General features: G+C 36.8%; 1 protein-coding gene and 1 long non-coding RNA gene across 2 annotated transcripts in view; one reads left to right on the forward strand and one right to left on the reverse strand.

The window, feature by feature from the left end:
* Positions 1-25,000, reverse strand: part of LOC149130497 (uncharacterized) — a 106,518-nt gene that overhangs the window by 67,082 nt on the left and 14,436 nt on the right. The window lies entirely within an intron of this gene.
* The window catches only part of LOC106883759 (uncharacterized), a 106,841-nt gene continuing 106,168 nt past the window's right edge, over positions 24,328-25,000 (forward strand). The window contains exon 1 of the mRNA XM_052977759.2: positions 24,328-25,000. This exon is cut by the window's right edge and continues 153 nt beyond it. The gene's annotated coding sequence lies outside the window, so the exon portion shown is untranslated.

Consider the following 25,000-nt stretch of genomic DNA (forward strand, 5'->3'; position numbering starts at 1 on the left):
GTGTGTGCTGACTTGCTGCAAAAACATATGTCAGTACGAAATAAAAATATGTAAATAACTGCATTAAAACCTCGATATATAAATCTGTCTTCTCCTTAATCGATTAATTTATGATTCCTTATCTACCGACAACATGCAGTCTCTATAGAGATATATGGATTTACTGATGTGAAGATCTACTGAGGATAGTAAAATAAACTAACTGGAGTTTATATACACTCTTTGAGGTTAGCCAGCATTATTAACCAGTAAAAACAAATATGGTACCTGCTAGGATTATATATCCTTATTAACTAATTTTGGAAATTTACCTTTAATAGCCCTCATATATATATATATATATATATATATATATATATATATATATATATGCATATATATAGGAAAATGTGTTGTTGAAAATGCACCTAAATTTCAAACGAGTTTTTGAAATTTAGGTGCATTTTCAACAACACATTTTCCTATATTTTTTCCTGTGTGGAAACACCACCCCTTCTTTTGTTATATATATATATATGTATATATACATATATATGTATATATAAATACAGGGTGTCCCAAAATTAAGACAATCGACTTTTTTCAATTTTGCCAAAATAAAATATTGTTTTATTAAAGTCCCAGCATTGCAATGCAATGATAAATGAAATACAATTATGACACTACCACATTTATTGAATCACAGCCTAGGTGAAAATGCTTCACATGCAGCATGCAGCTGTTCTTGCAGAATCAAAGCCCATTCCTGGTGCAGTTTTGCATTTAGAGCATCAAACAAAGCATGAGAAGTGCTCGAGACACTCGTCTTCAAAATGGACCAAACAGAAAAATCCAACAAATTGAGATTAGGATTTCTTGACGGACAAACATCCTTGACTATGAATGTTTTTCTGAATCCAGTGTTGTATCTGTTTGGACCTATGGGATAGTGCTGAGTCCTGTTGGAGGCTCCAAAGTGCATCTTTAAAGCACTCATTCACCCATGGAAGCAGTTCAGCTTCCTGAATGTCAGTAATGCATCACTGGGTGTTCATTTTAACACCTGAGGGCACAAAAACTAGAGGAGACCTTCCAGTGGTTGTCACAGCCACCCAAACCAAAACTGACTCTGGATTTTGGCGTTGATTTATGAGTTTATCCTCGACAGAGCCAGATACACTTCAAAGTTAGTCATTCTGGTGGTTTACTTGCCTATTTGATGTCAAATTTCTTTTCATCAGTGAACACCAGGCTGGGCAACATGCCTTCAGCAATCTGACACAGGATAAGATGACTTCTCTCCAGTCTCTTGGCCTTATAAACTTACATGAACTCATGATGGTGGATGATGTAGGGGTGAGTCCTGAGATCCTCCTTCAGCACTCAATACATCGATGTTCAGTTTATTTTTGCTGTGGTAGCCGTTTTTCTGACAGAATGACAAGGATTTTGTTGTATCTTTTCTCTGGTACTTTCGATAAGCCGAGAGGTTTTCATACTTCTTTTCCAGCCATGTCCAACAGGTCGATCAGCAGTGGAACCAGTCTCTTGAAATTTCTTGACAATTTTCCAAACTATTGTTTGGTTAATTTTAAGCTTTTTTTGCTATAATTGTATTACTTTTGCCTCTTTTGTATTTCGGTCTATAGCCATCATCTAATTTATAAACCTAAATTTATTTAGTCTGAAACAAAAAGGAGACACACTAGGCTTTTATAATATTGTATAATTTTCATACTTTATCACATTTATTGATAATTATTAAAACCTGAAACTTTGGTTGCCTTAATTTTGGGACACCCTGTATATTTATATTTATAGTCTTATATTCTTTTATATGTTTCAGCCCAAAAACTGTGGCCATGCTGAATCACCACCAGTGCAATCAGATTTCCCATATGAGATTATGAAAAACCAAAAACAGTTCAGGTACACCCAAAACTATAACCTTAATCACTACACACAACCAAAGAAACAGAAATATTCAGTGTAATCCATCAGAACATAGCTTTATTGAGCCAAGACCCATAAATGAAAAAAAGCACTTGAATCATATAAAATAATCAAATGTAAAAGACGACCAAAATCCCTAAAAGACTACTTACCAATGCGAAACTACCAATTGCAAACTCAATCCAACAGCTAAAAAGTGTGACTGATCTAATTTGTGTAAACCTTATTGAGAACACAACTTTTAAATTTAAACTGAGACAAGTCTTTAGTGTGAAAAATCATTTTACTTGTTCTTCAAAAAATTTAATATATGTCATCAAATGTAATGGCTGCAGAGAAGTTTAAATTGGACAAACTAAACTCTCTTTAAGAATGAGACTAATAATTCATCATCAACAAATGCAAGATCCTAGGACTAGACAAATTCCACTTAATGAACATCTAAACACATGCACAAAAACCATAACTCTCAACTTATTTATCTTCACATTCTAACAACATGCACACAATACCACGGATCTAAAAAGAATAAATAAGGAAAATTCATTTAATTAAAAAATACAAGCCATGGATGAAAAAGCCATAAAAACATCAATAATTCACAGTTCGCCTTTTCCTATGAATTAATTATTGTAAAAATATATTATGTATATCTACTTGTGCTTGTTCTTAAGGAAACCATAATACATATAGCAGCTATCACCTATCTTATTTATTCCACTCATTATCTAAGTTACACAACACATTCTTAGCAAAAGAAGGGATATGTTTTAACATATTTAATGGATGGGAACTAATACTAATTGATAACATTATTCTTCAGTAGAATAATAAACAACACTTATATGTTTTTTTTTATTAAAGTCAAGTTTCAGTTTTTATTACTCCTGACATAAAATGAGTGATAAAACACAGCAAAATAAGTATTACTTATTCATATCTCTCTTTTATAATTGTCATATGACATGTTCAATGGAGAAAAACTTTTGTGACCTTCTCATACAACTGTCAAATGACCTTAACACATGAATGTTAACCAATCAATTTGTACGTTAACACAGCGTTCTGAGCCATATTCTTTCTTTAAAAACAAGCAGTTTCTATAGCAGCAACTAAATAAGACATAATTTCTGACACAGATCCATACAGTATACAATTTTGAAAATCTAATGTGAAACCAGTTGAGTGTGTGTAGATATATATAGATGTGTGTGTGTGTGTGTGTTTATATATATACATATATATAGTGAGAAATGGAGATTATGAGAGGTAATGGTGTCAGTAAGACCCAAAGGTGTCAGGTAATGCTGAGTAAGTGCTATGGATAGACCACAGTTAAGCTCCAGGTTCGGTGATTATGCAAATAAGGAGTCCAACGTAGGTCATATATCAGCGTGTGTATATATAAAAAAATATCTATATATATACACACACACACACACACACACACACATATATACACACATACATATATATATATATATATATATATATATATATATATATATATATATATATATATATATATATATATATATATATATATATATGTATGTATTCATATACACACGCACATATATATACATATAGATATATGTACATATATGCATATATAATATAACAAGATTCAGTTGCATAAGGTACTTAAAGGTGAGGCACCTAGTTAGGTTGCTTGTTCAACAATTATAGATGAATACCAGCCTTGGTACAGAAGTACTGGCAGAATGATATTCGATTAATGTATGCAGTTAATTGGACCCAACCAAGTATATAATCCACTCTTGAGCTATTCAGACATGTACATTTTAATTAAATATACAGTCAATAACATACTTTGGAATATGCAAGGGGCAGGTTCCAAGAGAGGTTAATTAAAAATAAATGAGTTACTTCATTACAGCTGTTTCTAACAATTTTTTTAATTGATCAATGAATACATTATATCATAATAAAAAACTGTTTTCTTCAGATGAATACATGAATTTTACAATCAAAAACATTTAAAAAAACTTTATAATCCATGGCCCATACACATTTGGTAATTTCACGACTGGCTCATGCAGCAGAAATTTCAAAAAAATTTTAAAATCTCCTTCATTGTAAAATTCATGTATTCATCTCATGGAAACAGTTTTTCATTTCACAACCAATGTTGGTGTGTTTATGTCCCTGTAACTTAGCGGTTTGGCAAAAGAGACTGATAGAATAAGTGCTAGGATTACAAAGAATAAGTACAGGGGTCGATTTGCTTGACTAAAGGCGGTGCTCTAGCATGGCCACAGTCAAATCACTGAAACAAATAAAAGAAAAAAAAATAAAAGAATATAATGTACTAATTGATCAATTAAAAAATTCATTAGAAACGGCTGTAATGAACTGGCACCTGTCAATCAATTGTCATTTATTTTATATGCATGTATATGTATGTATATACATACATACATGCACACACTCTCTCACACACACACTCACACACCTATATATATATATATATATATATATAGAGAGAGAGAGAGAGAGAGAGATAAAGATAAAATCTAAGAATCAAGGTGTAGGAAGTAAGTGAGCTTCAAGCAGTCTGTAGAAGATATGAACAACTTTCAGGAATAATAACGGTTTATTGGCGCAGAAGGTTGTGAATTTTTCCTGTATCAAAGTACAATAAGCTGAAAAAAATTGATTTCATCACTCACAGTTAGCAACAGGGGTTGTTGTATATGCAAATAAACATTCAAAAATTAGGGAATATCGTAGATAAAATGCAGGCTACATATGTTTCTAACTATGAAATATATGTAGCCTCCTGGATTTTATCTACTCCATTCCCTAATTTTTGAATATATATATATTCGCCATGATAGATTGCTAACCACTACACATTTTTTTTCTCTCCTTGTTTCTTTCTGTGTTCCTTTCTGTAGAAAAGCGTAGGCTCGAAACGTTAAAGACTTTCTCTTTTTCCCAAGCGTTATACTAATACATCTATTTGTTTTCTACACCATCTATCTTCGTCTGTTGTTTTTTTTTGTGAATTCTCCCTATATATATATATATTTACTAGCAGAAATATCCATCGTTGCCTGGATTAAAGAAAATAATGAAATTCGAAAATGCCTTTTAGATCTCTAACATGACACATGGATTATGCAGTTCTCAACAGTAATTAGCAGAGGTACAAACTATTAATGTCAATAACACATTTTGTCCAATGTTCTCACTGTTAAAATTGTTAAAAAAAAAACAGGTAGTTCTTTGTCTTTGCAATCACCTTTAATTGTCAGTACTTATTTGAAACACATTGAACCTGAAAATGCATAAACTTGAGAAGAACCAGCCTGCAGGCACTCCTCTCCTGTTAAAAAGTACATCAACTCCATGCAAAATACATTTAAATGAGCATTCATTATAACAGCATTCCCACATGCATTCATTTCAAGTTATTTCGATGTTACACTCGCTTGCCCTAAGCCTTATTGCACACAAATGGAGAAAACGTTCACTGCGTATATATCGATCGCTGTACGCCAGCGTCTAACAGCTTTGGCTTTTTAATGCACAAAAAATTGAAATTATTTTTTTTCTGTGCCTCTGATTAAGATTTTCGAAAAACAAACCCAGCCACATTACTTGGAAAAAAATAATCTTTATTGTGCTGGTTTTTCGTAAAATCTTGCACATGGGAAAGGCAACAAAATCGCCCCTCCCCACTTTGAATGAGATATTCCTATCTTAAAAAGTAATAATCGATTATCTCGGTAACCATGGGAGTTGGAGGGCAATAAAAATCTCCTGAACATGAGCGGACCATGCTGCCGCTCTGTGCTGAATTTCATGTGATTCCACTGCACCGTTCTCGAGTGAATCTGCCGACACTCAATCAATCAATCAATCAAGCAATCAAGAACACTGCAATTTATAGTATAGATAAGGTAAGACAACAAAAGAAAGAAAGAGACCTCGATATTATGTAAATAGAGGGATTTATCTGTAAAAATATGTGACAATTATTTGGTAGCCATAATAAAACTCCGAGTTTCGGATGTCGGGGTGGAAACCTACGCCGCCATTTCTTCAGTTATCTGGCCATTGAAAAAAAATGCTATGAAAATGACCGTTAAACAAAGGGAAATTATTGTGTGATTGACCGTTATTAAGACAAAAGAGCTATTAGAATGACCACTAAGTGAGGGGAGGGAGTAAAGGTAAGGGAATAAAAATGTCCATGTATATATATGCACATATATATATATATGTATATATATATATATATGTATATATATGCACATATATATATATATATATATATATATATATATATATATATATATATATATGTACATACATACACAATGACGTATGCATATACACACACACACATATATACAGACTTCATTTTTGTATCTGGTTTGCAAGTTTCTTTATGTGAATTTGTGTCTCAAAACAAATTTTGTTGTGTCTGGGGAGAATCATATTATCTTAATGCTTTAGTATCTAACACACTCACCAGTTCAATTTCCATTCATTTATTTTCATTGATTTTGCAACCTTGTCAATGGATATTATCAATGTCAATGGATGTCAGCATTCATTAACAAAAGCAACAAAAATTTGGGAAAGGAAAAAAATATGAATAATAAATGAGTGGAAATTGAACCAGTGAGTGTGTTAGATATTAAGGCAGTATAACTCCCTCCAGACACAACAATATATGAATATATATATATATATATATATATATATATATATATATATATATATATACACACACACACATGTATATACATACATACATACACACACACACACACACACACACACACACACACACACACACACACACACACACACACACACACATATATATACGAGGGTGAGGCAAAAAGTAATGTCATTTTGTTTAGGACAGGTATAATTACCAACACAGGAACATGTATCATACATCAAAATGAAGCTGGTCCTCTGTGGATCACATCCCTACTTCTCAACATAGTCACTGTTTCTCTCAATAGCAATGTTCCACCTTCGAACGAGAGCATGTATCCCTGCCCCATAAAATTCTGTTGACTGTTCCTTGAGCCATTTCTTCACTACCTCCACACTCACCAGATTTAGTGTCTTCAGACAATCATCTCTTCGGCCCCATGAAAGAGGGTTTGAGAGGCAAACATTATGCCAGTGACGAAGAAGTGAAAACTGTAGTGAAGAAGTAGGAATGTGATCCACAGAGGACCAGCTTCATTTTGATGTATGATACATGTTCCTGTGTTGGTAATTATACCTGTCCTAAACAAAATGGCATTACTTTTTGACTCACCCTCATATATACATATATGCATTCATATATACATACATGTATATACATATATATGCACACATACACATAAATACATACACACATAAGCATATAGATAAATAGATAAGATATTGATATAGCTATAAATATATAGATGATTACCATCTCAATTAATCTACATCATCTTGATAACTTCCTTACATTTGTGTGCTCGGAGCTAACTCTTAATCCCAGTAGCTGACCTTGAAGCCTCACCCTCAGAGTGAGAGGAAGATTGTATGATGTTTGTATACTAACAGCTATGCTACATGGCAGTGAGACATGGGCTGTGACCATAGGGGACATACAAAGGCTTAAAAGAAATGAAGCCAGCACGCTCTGCTGGATGGGTAATGTTAGTGTGCTTATAAAATAATGCATAAATGGTTTGAGAGAGAAACTGGGTTTCAGAGGCACCAGATGTTGTGCGCAAGAGAAGAAGACTGCACTGGTTTGGTCATGTGAAGCATATGGATGTGGACAACTGCATAAGGAAGGGCCGATCACTAAGTATTGATGGTACTTGTGGAAAAGGGAGGACCAGGTAAACATGGGGCGAAGGGGCAAAATATTATCTTCAGAGGTTGAGCTCCGCTGAAACGAATGACAATTTACTGTGCTTGAGAAGACCTGTTCATCAAAGTAAAAAGGAAGTTCTAAAGACGTGTCATTAATGTCTATGCCCCTGTAGACAATCCATCGCAGACGAATTTCCCTAACAAACCATTTTCCTTATGTCTCCATCCCCTCAAGACATATCTTCACCACTCACTGTATTCCCCTGCTCCTCCTCTCTATCTCCCACTCCCCTTTTTCACTATCACCAACTTCCTGCCCACTCACCCTCTCCAATCCTCTGTACCACTTACATTCACCACTTGACTGTACTTCACTGATATATACGTCATACTCTCTTCATTCTTTTACTTGTTTCAGTCATTTGACTGTGGCCATGCTGGAGCACCACCTTTAGTCGAGCAAATAGACTAGTACTTATTCTATCGGCCTCTTTTTGCCGAACCACTAAGTTACAGGGACGTAAACACACCAGCATCGGTTGTCAAGCGATGTTGGGGGGACAAACACAAACACACAAACATATACACACACACATATATAGATATACATATATATGACGGGCTTCTTTCAGTTTCTGTCTACCAAATCCACTCACAAGGCTTTGGTTAGCCCGAGGCTATAGTAGAAGACACTTGCCCAAGGTGCCATGCAGTGGGACTGAACCCGGAACCATGTGCTTCATAAACAAGTTACTTACTACACAGCCACTCCTATGTCATAATCATCTCTCTTTCTGTTTTTCTCCCCATTCTCTCTCTTCCATCTGGAGTAGCCATTTATCATCTCTAAAAGAGGTCACTTGTTCCTATCCCTCTATTCTACTTTAACCTCTCTTCAACAGATACAAAACCACCTCCATCAATACTATTCACCCCCTCTCAGTTGAGATGTCTTTATCTTCCAAGTTACTCGGTCATCTCATTAGTACTGATTCCACATAAGCTGTACCCAGTACACCTTGTAAAGTGCTTGGCATTAAGAAGGGAATCCAGCCATAGAAACCATACCATAGCAGACATTAGAGCTTGGTGCAGTCCTCTGACTTGACAGCTCCTGTTAAACCATTCAACCTATGAATATTTCACGGAATTAATGGTAAACCTATTGGGTTATTTCTTAAAACTCTATTCAAAAAAACCTGAAAGTGTAGCCTGTGTTGTGCTTGTATCAAAAGATAGTTGCTCATCTGCTGCTTATTGAAAAGTGAAGGAAATTGGAATACGATGATTACTTAATGCACCTTATATATATATATATATATATACAGTTTATATACTTTATGCACAACTTTATAGATTTAATACACAGCGCTCATAAAATAAATATTCATTCTTACTTCCCCATTTTTTACATTAACAAAAAATAAATTACATGGTCACAATTTCACGGAGGTAAAAATTTAATGTAACCAGGCATACTCTGAAACTACATTGTTAGTAACATATAAGCCAAGATGATGGGACAGAGCCAATACACATTTCAATTTGCATACACAATCTACTCCACCACCAGCACCACTACCACCATCATCATCATCTCTCTCTCTCTCTCTCTCTCTCTCTCTCTCTTTCTCTCTGTCTTTCTTAACCTCACCATCAGAACATCACCCCTCCGCTAAAATATTTTTAACTCTCTTCCTCTATATCATCACGACCTTCAACTAACTTTTTTAACCATACAATAAATATTATATTCCTCCTACCTCACATCATGGACACTTCTCTCTCCCTCTTTTTCTCTCTCTGTCTTTTCTCTTTCCATCTTTTCCCTCTCCATCTTTTTCTCTCTCCTTCATTTTTCTACCTCTTGTTCTCTCTTTTCTTTCAACTAATCCTGCAAAAGCATTACAATTACATTTCCTCTACCTCACATCATGAACACCTCTCTCTCCCTCTTTTTCTCTCTCTGTCTTTTTCTCTCACTCTTCGCCTTTTCCTTCAACTAGTCATGTGAAAACATTATGGACAGGCAAAGTAATGTACAAACAAGCAGAATTATTATAAGATGAGTAGTTCTGTCACACTTCCAATTTCTAGGCAGGCTTCACAAAGGAACTCCATGTATCAAACATCTCATTATATTTTGATTTTATATGTTGTGCCTAACATGTGTCCATTTATATTTCTAAGACATCATGGCCACTTTCAATGATATAACTCTGTCAGACAAAGAAGATCATTTAAACAAAACTCTTACAGTTGCTCAACTTGTTATGTTAATGATGAATTCTCATGAGGTTACACATTTACACAATGATTTAAAACCAGCTCCTAAATCTTGCTGCTTTTCTCCATTTCATGAAATGTTTATTTGAAAAGAGGGATCTTTTTTAAAATGGGGGCCACATTTTTCATTAACGAAACACTTTGAAACTTGGAACACTGGTAGAATGTGTCATATAAAACATCTTTTTCTCTTAGTCTTCTTTAAAAAAAAAAGAAATCCCTAAGTTATTCCATGTTAAAGTTGTCGTATTTCTGTAATTTCAACCAATCACCGACGTCCATTCAGCCGATATACATTAAGTGCCGACTACATAAACAAACGATTCTGAAACAATTCTATCGGTGATAGGGTTAGGGTTAGGGTTGGGGTTAGGGTAAAACAGCAAATTTAAAAAGAAAAAAGCAAATAAAACGAAGAAGAAAAAAAGAAAATGAAAAAAGCAAATTTAAAATGAAAAAAGCAAATAAAACAAAGCTATGGCTTAATCAGCCAAAGGAGTAAATATAAACAACTGAATACTTGTCAGTGATTGGTTGAAATTATCGAAATAAGACAATTTTTTACATGAAATAAATTCGAATACAAAAATATTTTTCTGTTCTATAACACAAAATAGATAAGTATACGAAGTTTGAAAGTCTTTCCGTACCAAAAACACTACGTAAAACATTAATGAAAAATGTGGGCCCCGTTTTAAAAAAGATCCGAAAAGAGACTGAATGCAACTGTCCACTCACTGAAGGAGAGGATAGTTGCAGAGACAAATTCAGGTCTTGCAGTATCAATAAAAATGGTTATTAATGAATGAAAAGTGAAGGCAGCAGAACATAGTCTGAACGGTCTTCATCCGGTGTTGCAGATTTATGAAGAGGCAGGGGCTGGCAACGAGAATGAAAACAAGAACAGCACAAAAAATGCCTGAAGATTATGATTACAAAATAACTGAATTTCACAGGTTCATATTCAGTGCTTGAAAAGAGGCTGACAACGAATTGGGTCAGATCGGAAACATGGATGAGGTGTCATTAATGTTTGATGTGGTATCAAATTGAACATTGGATGTTAAAGGGTCCTAAACCATAAGTGTAAAGACATCTGGACATGAGAAAACCCATTCTACTGCGGAACTATTGTGTTGTACTGATGGAACAAAACTGCCACCACTGTTTACCAAACACTTTACCAAAGACAAAATGCCACGTGGAATTTTTGTTCACATCCATCCAAAGGGGTGGATGGATGAAGAGGGAGTGAAGTTATGGCTAGATAAGGTCTGGTCAAGGCATTCTGGTGGTCTCCTTAAAAAAAACATCCCTTCTTGTGTGGGGCCAGTTTCATGCCCACAAAAGAAAGGCCATTAAAGAAAGGGTGCACAAATTGAAAATGAAAACGGCAGTGATCTCTGGTGGTTTAATAAGCCAATTACAACTACTGGACATATTAATCAGCAATCCTTTTAAGGCATTTAAGAAAGAAGATTGGAATCAGTGGATGAGAGCCACAAACCATGACCTAACATCAACGGGGCGTTTGAAAGGCCAACGAGTGGGTCCTGAGATCATGGAACCCTGTGAAAATTGAAGGAGCACTCTTTTACTCTTTTACACGTTTCAGTCATTTGACTGTAGTCATGCTGGAGCACCTCCTTTAGTCAAAGAAATCGACCCCAGGACTTATTCTTTGTAAACCTAGTACTTATCCTATTGGTCCCTTTTGCTAAACTGGTAAATTTTGGGGATATAAACACACCAACAGTAGTTGTCAAGTGATGGTGGGGGTGGACAAACAGAGACACAAAGACACACACATAAATATACATACATATTTACAGGGGTTGGACAAAATAATGGAAACACTTAGCGTCATAGCATCATAATTTTGAAATATCTATAAAACCATTAAAAGCTTGTTAAATTATATGTTTTTTGATTTATTATTAATGTTGCTTAATATGTTTTGCTAAAATTGCTGTTTCTTTTCAGATATCATCAGGAAAAGCTAATTAAAATTCATTAAAATGACAGATCTATCAGATTTTCAAAGAGGTCAAATTGTTGGTGCTTGTATGGCAGGTGCTAGCGTAACGAAAACAGTCAAAATGTTTGGTGTATCAAGAAGTACTGCCTCGAAAGTAATGACAGCTTTTGAGAAAGAGAGAAAAAACTTCCTGTGTGTGTGTGTTTGTGTGTGTGTGTGTGTAGTCCAAATTTATAGAAAAACAAAAGACGAAGACAGGTGTAGGAACAAGCAGGTGTATTAGTTTAATGCTCGGGAATAATGGAAAAGTCTTTTTTTGTTTTGAGCCTACTCTCTTCAATAGAAAAAAATAAGAGGGAGAAAAAAAAATGGAGAGAGAATGAAAAAAAGTGGAGAGAGAAAAACTGCGGGGTGTTCAGCGGTTCAACATGGCGATCCAGTTTGATCCTGACTGAACTTCCTACTCTCTTGGACTTGCAAATCTTAACCACTTCCCGAACTATCAGTACCTCTCCTTATCCACATACCAGCATTCTACCCAGATTACTGCTGGATCTTTGTACTCTTTTGGACTCTACCATTACAGATCTCCCTGGCATTTTCCGTTGATATATATATATATATATATATATATATATATATAGGTACAGGTGTGGTTGTGCGATAAGAAGCTTTCTTCCCAGCCACATGGTTCAGGGTTCAGTCCCACTGCATGGCACCTTGGGTAAATGTCTTCTACTATAGCTTCGTTCAAACAAAAGCCTTGTGAGTAGTTTTAGTAGACAAAAACTGAAAGAAGGTGACGAGCTGGCAGACACGTTAGCACTCCAGGCGAAATGCTTTGTGATATTTCGTCTGCCACTACGTTCTGAGTTCAAATTCTGCTGAGGTCGACTTTGCCTTTGATCCTTTTGGGGTCGATTAAATAAGTACCAGTTACGCACTGGGGTTGATATAATCAACAATCCGTTTGTCTGTCCCTGTTTGTCCCCTCTGTGTGTAGCCCCTTGTGGGCAGTAAAGAAATAAGAAGCTGAAAGAAGTCCATCATGTATATATGTATGCGTGTGTTTTTGTCCCCCACCCACTAACTGCTTGACAACCGGTGCTGGTGTGTTTACGTTCCAGTAATTTAGCGCCTCGGCATAAGCGACCAATATAGTAAGTACCAGGCTTAAAAATAGGGGGAGATTCATTCGACAGAAAAAAAAATCACCAGGGCGGTGCCCCACCATGGCTGCGGTCTAATGACTGAATCAAGTAAAAGACAAAAGTTGTGTGCGTGTGTGTGTGTGTGTGTGTGTGTGTGTGCGTGTGTGTGTGCGTGTCTGAGTATGAGTGTGTGTGATTAATGACGGTTATATATATCAGTACTTCTACTCAAACAATAACTATATCCGGTTTTGGATTACAAACCAACCAGGAGTTACCATAACATGACTACCATATCCGTTGTTTGCCTGAAAATCGAATTATGTCGAGAGAGTTACTCAGAATTATATAAAATTACGGCTATCTTGGAATTTTAGTGCTCTGTTTTTGTTAACCGGCCGCTACTTTCATTATATCCGGCAATTGGTAGGCGGAAAATAATTTACACACACGCACTCGCACACGCAAACATACATATACACGCACCTGCACACACACTACACATACATATACACACACATTCATACGCAGTGAAAAAATTTATATAATACATATATACATACATATCCACACGCATTGTAATACATATACGTATAATACATACATACATACATACACACATACATACACGCACACACACACACACACATACATACATGCATGCACACATACATGCATGCACACATACATGCATGCAATGCATACATACGTACACACATACATACATACATTCATATGCATACATACATATGATCAATCGTCCGTAGACGAAACTATAATATGATACAAGCACTTGCTGGATGGGTTTTTCCTTCGGCGGTTTCCTTCTTCACCACACCGGGTGAGCAATATATACCCGTGACTATAAATGGATGGCCGTTGATACTCCTGAGTTCCTTTACCCTTCGACAAGTCGTACATTTCATCCCGCAGAGTGTCCAAAAATCATCCTTCTCACCAAGCAAACTTGTTGGGGTTGCCGGTTCAGATCCGACGATCCAGCCAGGCAACAGGTCGGACAGGGTTACAAATAACCAGTGGAGCAAGAACGACCTCCCCCTCTCTCTCTCTCTCTCTCTCTCTCTCTCTCTCTCTCTCTCTCTCTCTCTCTCTCTCCCTCTCTCTCCCTCCCTCTCTCACTCTCTCTCTCCCTCCCTATCTCTCTCTCTCCCCCCCCCTCTCTCACACACACACACATACACATGTTAGGTCGCTCTTGCATTATATCTTATATTTTTTATATATTTTTTCTCTCCGTTTTTTTCTCCTCTCAATTCTTTCTGTCGATTTCCATTCTTCCCGAGCGTTAAACTAATACACTTGCTTGTTGTTCCTTCACTTTTCTTCGTCTTTTGTTTTCTGTAAATTTGAACCACACACACACACACACACACACACACACACACACATACACACACACACATACATACATACATACATACATACATACATACATACATACACAAGCACATATATACAGTACTGGACATTATTATGAATTTTTAGAAAACACTATATATTTTGTGGCGGCCAGTAATAAAGTCACAGAAAAAAAATCACAATTAATTTATGGATTCAGGACAAAATCTCCTCGGACAACACGTCCCCTCACCCCCGGACAAAACCCCTGTGACTATTTTTCCTGTGACTTTTTTTTACCTGGGTTCATATTTTGCTTGTTTAGTTATTTAAATGAGACAAATGAGTTTAAATCATATTAATTTTCCCACAATTACGACTGTACATTCTCTGACTTTGATTTTAGCAATGGTTTATACGGGTTTTTAGTGACATCTGGCAATAATGAGCTTCTGTTGTGTGACAACCAAAGAGATCTTAGTCCCCATAAAACTGGACAAATAGAAGTGTATTTGAGGGATACCTCATTTAAACAGAGAGAAATTGCAAAGAAACGAAACGTTTCAACTCAGACAATTAGTACAATTAAGAAGGAAACGGAAAAGAACGAGGATTTGATGACAAAAAGGGTTGGTAACTGTGGTAAGAAACGACTAACAACCCCTAGAATTGATAGAAAAATAAAAAGAATTTCTCTCAATAATAGAAGAGCATCTTGTAGTAAGATTTCCTGCGAATTAATGGAAGAGAACATCACTGCATCGAAGAACAATTAACAACACTTTTGGAAGGTGGATTACACACATATCGTCTAAGGAAAAGAACCATGCGTGTGCTAAAAATCATATTACATGGACTTCAGAAGTGTAGGAGCAGGTAAGACTATCTAAAGTAATGGATTAGGGTCTTTATGTATTGTATCCATGATAAAATATGATATTATTGGTAAAATAAGATGTTACCATTGATTTCAGTCATCAAACCAGCTTTATAAAGGATTATTTAAAAATAGCTTTTAATATCTGATTGTCATAGACTGAAACAATAACTTATTCTGGATGTCCTATTAATCAAATATGGTTTCCAGTTGTTGCCGGTGGTGTTCTCGAATGAATCCAGCATAGCAATGCTCGATGATCGGGTGCAAAGTGTGAGAAGGAGACTTGGTGAGGAATTTCGTCTGGGATGTCTTCGAAAAACACTAAAATTTCCACAGAAGGTTATGGTTTTTTTTTGGGGGGGGGGGGGGGAACAATTTCTGCCCATGGAACTAGTCACTTGAAAATAATTGAAGGTTCTATGAACCAAGAGAGTTACATTGAGGTACTTAGAAGTAGATTAATACCACAAGTATGGGAATGGTATGGAGACAGACTTTGAATATTCCAACAGGACTCAGCACCATGCCATACAGCAAAATCGGTAAAGACATGGGTCACCGAAAATGCTATTAATGTACTTCCATGGCCCGAGGCTATAGTAGAAGACACTTATATATAATATAATCTTTTATTTGTTTCATTCATTTGACTGCGGCCATGCTGGAGCACCGCCTTTAGTCGAACAAATCGACCCTAGTACTTATTCTTTGTAAGCCTAGTACTTATTCTATCGGTCTTTATCGCTGAACCGCTAGATACGGGGACGTAAACACACCAACAACGGTTTAAAGAGATGGTGGGGGGACAAACATAGACACACAAATACACACACACACACACACACACACACACACACACATACACGACAGGCTTCTTTCAGTTTCCGTCTACCAAATCCACTCACAAGGCTTTGGTCGGTTCGAGGCTATACTAGAAGACACTTGCCCAACATATTACGCAGTGGAACTAAACCTGGACCCATGTGGTTGGGAAGCAAGCTTTTTACCACACAGCCACTCCTGCACTGATATACATGTGTGTGTGTGTGTGTGTGTATGTATGTATGCAGTAAACTCCTTCTCAACCAGTACTTAAATAACTGGCACTTTCAAGCAAAAAGAAAAAAAAAAAAGCAGAAGGAAATGTGTTGTCAGTTTGTCAAGAGAATTCGTGCTAATCCGTGTTAAGTTATCAATTGTCATTAAGAAATTAAGATCCTAAAATGGATCGTTAGTCCTCAAAGATCAGCACAGTGTTTTATATTACTGTATTAAAAGTACTTGTATCTTCTCCGATTCATAAATCCTGTTCTTTACTTGGATCTTATTAAGATTTTCATTTCTTCGTATTACTCTCATTTCAGAATATTTATGGTAGTACTAATGTATACGTGCGCGTGTGTGCGCGCACGTATGTATTATATATGCTTCTCTCTCTCTCTCTCTCTCTCTCTCTCTCTCTCTCCCTCTGCTTATATGTGTGTATGTATGTATGCATGTATGTATGTATGTATGGCAGTCGCCATTATTCATTCCATAACGTCTACCTCTGAAAAGCGCAGGGTTACAAAATCGGATTGTTACGTAACACTCCGTTGAACACCAGTGCAAAACCGACTGGTAAAGCTTTATTAAAGATTAATGACTCAGATACAAGTTAATGCCGCCGCCGACAACAACATCTCTCTCTCTTTCTCTTTCTCTCTCCCTCCCTCCCTCCTCCTCTCTCTATATAGATAGATAGATAGATAGATATTTACACATATATATCTATACATATACATATGTATGTATATATACGAGTAAGCACATAAACGCAAAACAAGGTGGAAAATATAATACTCGAATACCGAGGGTAGAGTAATATGCTTTTTTATTAAAGCTGCACAAATATCACAAAAGCTGCTACTCAGAGTTTCACCTTCCCGTTCGTCGGGCTGTTGTGATCAAGAATTCTTGGATATAAAATACTGTACACTTCGATTAATATAAATATATACACGTCTGTGTGGTGAGAAGCCTCCTTCCCAATCACGTGGTTCCGGGTTCAGTCCCACTGTGTGGGCACTTGTGAGTGGATTTAGTTGACGGTATTTCGTCTGCCGTTACGTTCTGAGTTCAAATTGCGCCGAGGTCAACTATGCCTTTCATCCTTTCGGGGTCGATAAATTAAGTACCAGTTACGCGCTGGGGTCGATGTAATCGACTTAATCCCTTTGTCTGTCCTTGTTTGTCCCCTCTATGTTTAGCCCCTTGTGGGCAATAAAGAAATAAGAATAAATACTAGGCTTACAAAAATGTCCTGGAGTCGATTTGTTTGACAAAAACCATTCAAGGCGGTGCTCAGCATGACCACAGTCAAATGATTGAAACAAGTAAAAGAATAAAAAAATAAAAGTATATATATATATATATATATATATATATATATATATATATATATATATGTATATAATATAAATTGAAGTTGGCCGACCGTTGTATTCTTTCTTGTCTTGAGGTTCACGGCCAAACGGCTAGGTGGATTCGCGTGAAAAATGGTACACACGCGGAGACGGGTGCATAGATTGGAACGCGCTTTCTATTTTTTCTTTCCTAGCCCACATACTTACAGAGAAAATCGATTAAAACAACCTGTGTGCGTGTATGTGACAGAGGGGGTGAAATCTTCATACAGCTGGAGGCTCCAATAGAAACGGGACACGAAATGATCAGGTTGAGAAACGGTGTTATAGATTATGCCTGACCGAAAACAATCACAGCCACATCATCCAAACAGACTGGGTGAAACCGGGTTTAGCTGCTAGTATATATATATAAGATGGAGGTGGAAATAACACAGAAGTCTAAGACATTTCAATTTAAGAGGGAATTTTATATATATATATATATATATATATATATATATATATATATATATATATATATATATATATATATATATATATATATGTATATATATATATATGTATATATATATATATGTATATATATGTATATATATATATGTATATATATCTATCTATCTATCTATCTATCTATCTATCTATCTATCTATCTATCTATATATATATATATATATATATATATATATATATATATATATATATAAAAGCAGGTGTGGTTGAGTGGTAAGAAGTTTTCTTCTCAACCACATAGTTCCGGGTTCAGTCCCACTGTGTGGCACCTTGGGCAAGTGTCTCCTACTATAGCCTTGGGCCGACAAAGACTTGTGGGTGGATTTGGTAGACGGAAACTGAAAGAAGCCTGTTGTATGGGTGTGTTTGTGTGTGTGTGCGTGTGTGAGTATATTTTTGTGTCTGTCCCCCACCCCACCGCTTGGCAACGGGTGTTGGTGTCTTTACGTCCCTGTACCTTAGCAGTAAGGCAAAATAAATAGATAGAATAAGTACGAGGTTTTAAAAAAAAGGGGTATGGTCTCGATTCGTTCGACAAATGTTCTTCTAAGCGGTGCCCCAGCATAGCTGCAGCCAAATGACTGGAACAAATGAAAGGTAAAAGATAAATACACACCTATTTTTAAATATAGATTTACAAGCACGCGCGCGCACACACACACACACATGTACGCGCGCGCATACACGCACATCTGTTCCTTTATTAAGGCTCCTCATTAGGTTTACGTTTAGAGAGAACAAAAAAATATTACCGAGAAAATACCAAAGATATCATAGGCGGTTTTGATCTTGCGAATTGTTTGCTCATTCATCTGAAACATATCTTGTTATTCAAGACGGTCGAAAATGTGTGCCTACTTACCCCTACGTACTTATCTACCTATTTGCCTGTCTATCTACCTACCAACTTAATTAGTTGCCTGCCTACTTGCCTGTCTATCTGTTCGCCTGTTTATCCATCTAGTTATGTGTCTATTTATTTCCAGCTATATTTTTTAATACCTTTTAGTTACCACTGACTAACTAAGCTCTGGATATATGATTTCACTGAAAAGCATCACACACACACGCATGCATACACACACACACGCATGCATACACACACACACGCATGCATGCATACATACATGCATACATCTGATCAATGACAGTTATGCGCCAGTACATTAATTCAAACATTAACCAGATCCAGTTTTGAAACCAAGCAGAAACCACCATGTATGGCTGCAACGGCTTTTAGGAATATTAATATGCTAGCATTCTGTATAGAATTATGCAGAATTGTATAAAATTACTGTTATATAGATACACGTGCCGACGTGGCTGTGTGGTAAGAAGCTAACTTCACAACTACGTGGTTCCGGTTTTAGTCCCATTGCGTGGCACCTTGGGCAAGTGTCTACTATAGCCTCGGGCTGATCAAAGCCTTGTAAGTGGATTTGAGAGACGGAAACTGAAAGAAGCCCGTCGTATATATACAGGTCATCGTCGACTTACGACCTATCCGATTATGCCCGATCGACTTTACGATGATAAGCGTCAGCTAACAAATGCTTACCTTAGGTTTTGTTATCGATCGCCACTGTGGCGATCCCCAAGTGTTGGTTGAATATCCTGTCGCAAAGACATCTAGGCAATCTCATATTTGTTTATAAGATGATTGCTTGAGACTCCGAAATTTTTGACTAACGCTCGATAGAACGCGTCTCTTCCTGTGACTCTGTGTGTCTTGTATTTGATATTTTTTTCAAAAAATATCCCCTCAAATGTCTATAAAGAAGAAATTGTCTTCATCTGCCTCTCAAACTGCCAAGAAACAAAGAGCGGCCATCGACCTCGACACAAAAATGATGGTGATTAGACAGCACGCATGTGAACTGAAGTTATCACACTCTATTGTTTCGACAATTTTGAAGGATAAAGAAAGGATTCGTGAAGCTATGAAAGGTTCAGCACCCATGCGATCTACAGTTATGACAAAGCAGTGGACTGGGGCTGTCCACGAAATGGAAAAATCGCTGCAAATTTGGATCGATGATCAGATCCAACAACGGACACCGCTAAATCGTTTTACTGTGCAGCCGAAGGCTGTTGTAGCACTGTTGTAATATTGTTGTAGTATAATACAGAATGCTGTGTGTGACTTTAAGCTGAGAATGTACCTTAAGAATATAAAAATATAAAACAAAGCAATGTAGGCCTATAGGCCGGCTTACGACCAAATCGACTTACGACCAGTCAGTCGAAACCAATTGTGGTCATAAGTCGAATTCCAACAGCCCCGTCGTTAAGCAAATTCGTCGTTAAACGAATATTCATAGGGTACGTATTTTTTTTTTATAGGTATAGTGTACTGTACGTACATATAAAAACAGAATACCGTACTGTATAAAGTATATGCAGTACAGAGCCAAGAATCACTAACATAAATTATTGAAAAAGGAATAAGTAACAGTTAGATTATCGGAAGGAAAACCTTAGAAGTTAGGATATGGATACTGTATTATTGTAGCTCAGACATCGTAAGTATGTTTGTGATTCCAGGCCTAATAAACTTTTCTCAGGATTATATAGAAAAGGTGAAAAGGTTTAAAGGAAACTCAAACAAAATAACTTTGTTTTACTTTGGATAAAGATTACAAAAGCAACTCATTCTTGACATCAAAATGCATGAAAAATCCCGTCAGTGTTGTTTGCTTTGTTATCTTTTTTTTTTCCTCATAAATTTCTCGATAACATCGGAAAAGTTCAGTTGTCTGCCTTTCCACCTTGGAAAATCACTAAAAATTTGGATCCATCGCCTCAAGTTCTATTTTGTAAAATATGTAATGGCGGCTCGTAAAGTTCGTCGTAACTCCGAGTAGTCGTTAAATAGGTTGGTCGTTAAATGAGGACAGTCTGTATATATATATATATATATATATATATATATATATATATATATATATATATATCAAAGGCGACTCCAGGCCGTCAACGTCACTCGGGCTCATCACAGATTTCGCATAAGACACACGCCTGCTCGAAGAATTCCACGTTTTTCCGCAATATTTCTATCCCCAAATGGCTTTTTTTTTTATATCTAGCACTATGTCTTTTTTCCATTTCTAAGTTAAGGGTAAAAATAAAGCAACCCTGCAAAACACAACTGATCTTTACACACAGACGCACAGAATAACAGCAATCAAATAACGACAGCGGAGTGCACAACAAACATCAGCAGTCTGACTGTCGCCTGTACTCTTGTCAAGAGATGCCAGTTAGTCTTTTACACCTAGCATGCTCGTTCGTATTAGCCCGAATTGCTGGATAATTTTTCGTTCCTTTAGGAAACTTTTCATAGATTGGAATTTAAATCCTAATCTCTATAGAAATGTATTGTTTCAAGAAAACATTGAATTAGAATTACTTTTAATTTTTACGATTATAGGTAACAATTCGGGCTGAAACTACTGAGACCGAGTCAGGCATATGTGAATGATGTCGAGAGAACGTCTGCTACGAATGATATTTTTTGACAGAGGGCATCTCTAAGACGACCGCCAAACGCTGAACGAAAATAGATGAACTGCGATCAGGCTCAATAAAAGGAGCCCGAGTTATTGTCTGCAATTACATACTTGAAGTCAGTGTTGGCAGAAATTAAATCAGCTTGCAAATACACGTTCATTTTATTAAATTTATACTCGAGCTAAGCCCGAGCAGCCCGAGGGCCGGAGTCGCCACTGATGTGTGTGTGTGTGTGTGTGTGTGTGTGTGTATGTGTGTGCGTGCGTGTGTGTACTAGGCTTTAAAGAAGTCCTGGGGTCAGTTTATTCCACTAAAATCCTTCAAGGCGGTGCTCCAGTATGGCCGCAGTAAAATGCCTGAAACAAATAAAGAGTGCGCGCGCGCGTGTGTCTCACCACCGCTTGACAATCACTGAAACAAGTAAAAGAGATAAAAAAAGATACACATGTAATGGCCGCTTCTTCGTTCTCAAGTGTAGCCCTCGCTTGAAGCTTTTCTGAATGGGTCTCATGTGTGAGTAGCAGGAGTGTGATTATTTAGTCTGGCAAGTGAGTTGTACTCCTTGGCTCAGATGTTGTCCAAACAGGAGTCACTTGTTGGTCATCTCACACTTTCACGTTTCGTTTCAAGCCCCCAGCTGATTGGAAAACCTTGCAACATTCATGGCAAGTTGTTTTGCTGTGTATGGCGCAATCCGAGTGAATTCTCTGTCAGTGATGGTACGTGGCTAAAATTACTAGAGGTGCTGCTTCAGATAAAAAGAAACCATGTACAAAGAATCTCTGTATACGGCTTCATTTGTGACTTTTCAGTTCCGTTCTGCTGAAGCAGGCTCTCCCACATTCATTGCATGTCAATTCACCCTGGTTACCCAAATCTCCTAGAAATATCACGTTTCCACCATTTCGAGCATCCCTCGTCAACTTTCCATGATTTCTTCGAGATTCTCACTTCTGTCAAATATTGATTTCCTCCATCTTGCCCGATCAATTATTGTTTCTTTCCAGTCTTTTTCCAAAATATTAGCTTTCTTCACGGAAGTCTTTACGCAGCTTTTTAGCCTCAGCTTAGGTTTATAAGGTGGACGCTTTCCATTTTCTACCTCACAATACAGAAGTTGCTTCGGAGTCTTGCAGTCCTCCATTCTCACCAAGTATCCCACTCATCGGAGTCGGTGCTACAAAATGATTGACTCAGTATTTTAACAGTGACTTCTCTCAAGGATTTCAACATCACTCACGCACATTTTCTTATGCAGGCCCAGTATACGATGCAGACACTGCTCGTGGAAGCGTCACAGCTGTTTCATATGCTTTCGGTAGGTTACCCACGTCTCACAAGCGTACAACAGGGACGACAACATACACAATGTTACATACATCATCATCATCAGTTTGACTGAGGACTGGTGAGCCAGAGGCTGCACCAGGCTCAATCTGATCTGGCAAAGCTTCTAGAGCTGGACGCCCTTTCTAACACCAACCACTCCGAGAGTGTAGTGGGTGCTTTTATGTGCCACTGGCACAAGGGCCAGTCAGGCGGTTCTGGCAATGACCACGCTCAAAAGGTGTTTTTACGTGCTACCTGCATGGGAGCCAGTCCGCCGGCACTGGCAACGACCACGCTCGAATGTTGTTTTTCACGTGCCACCGGTACATACATACATACATACACACACGCAGGCACCTCCCCGTAAATTGTTTTTTACAAAACATTACAAATGGTGGAAAATTGATTTCCTACCACCAAGTCTTAAAATAACGATGATGAGAAAGTCATAAAAATGAAGAATTTCTATTAAAAAAAACTTTATTCCTGTATTATGTATATTCATGTCCCAATTTGCCTAACATTAAGGCCTAAATTGCCTAACAGTATGAAATTTGCCTAACCTTGGGACATGAATTTACATAATACAGAAATGAATTCTTTTTAATAGCAATTAAAAAAAAAAATTTATGGTGGAGTACAAAGGGAAGTATTTCCCATTTATGTATATTTGTACAGTCTATCTACATGTGTGTGTGTAAAAGTTGTAAACATACAAACACACACGCGTATATGGATATATACATATATGTATTTATTGTGTGTGTATATAGATATGAAAATAAATACATATAGATATGTGTGTATGAGAGAGAGAGAAAGAGAGTGAGTGAATGAGTGAATACACGAAGCATTTTCCAACGTTATTGTACTTCATATAATCGTTGTTCAACCAAATGTTGTGACTAAATCTGACAGACGTTTGATCAAAGGCAGTGATTCAGCCGGGAATACCCGGTGTTGTTGTTGTTGCTGCTGCTGTTGTTGTTGTTGTTGTTATCATTATTATTATTATTATTATTATTATTATTATTATTATTATTATTATCATTATTATTATTATTATTATTATTATCATTATTATTTCGTACATCGTATCATGTAAATATCAAATGCTTGATTTGTTTATTAAGATGTTAGTATGTGATTTGAGGGAGGTTTGCTTGCTATTTCTACCACGTTTACCCTGCATGAAGATGGCTCCTTCGTTGGCTCATACATACGTAAGACAATGGAATGTGTTCTGAGGGAGATTTGGCAACTATTTCTATTGTTTACCGTCTATCAAGAGGACTCACTCGTTGGCTCATGCATTCATAAGATTCTAGAATACGGTTTGTGTCAGATTTGGCTGTTATGTTTAACATGTTCGAACAGCCGTGCAAAGGTACCGTTAGCTTCTTTCTCTTTTTCTCCCTCAGTTTTTTGTTTTATGTTTTTTTTTTCCGTCTTCACCATTGCTGTCTGCTTTCATTGAAATATTCCCAAAGATTCCCCACCAACCACCTCTACACACACACACAACACAAACATTCGCGTACACACAAACACAGATACACACAAGAACACAACATACACACTTTCACATATACAACACACGCGCAGACACACACACACACACACACACACACAGCTCACGCGCATACACACATATGGAGAAATACGTAGAGAAAACGGATGGATGGATGGATGGACAGAGAAAGCCAGACAAAGCGAGAAAGAGAGTGAGAGGGAAAGAAAGAGAGTGAGAGGGAAATAAAGAGAGAGAGAGTGAGTGAGTGAGTGAGAGAGAGAGAGAAGAGAAAGA

Source organism: Octopus bimaculoides, chromosome 28, assembly GCF_046866305.1.
Source record: "Octopus bimaculoides isolate indiv1 chromosome 28, ASM4686630v1, whole genome shotgun sequence".
Lineage (NCBI taxonomy): Eukaryota > Metazoa > Mollusca > Cephalopoda > Octopoda > Octopodidae > Octopus > Octopus bimaculoides.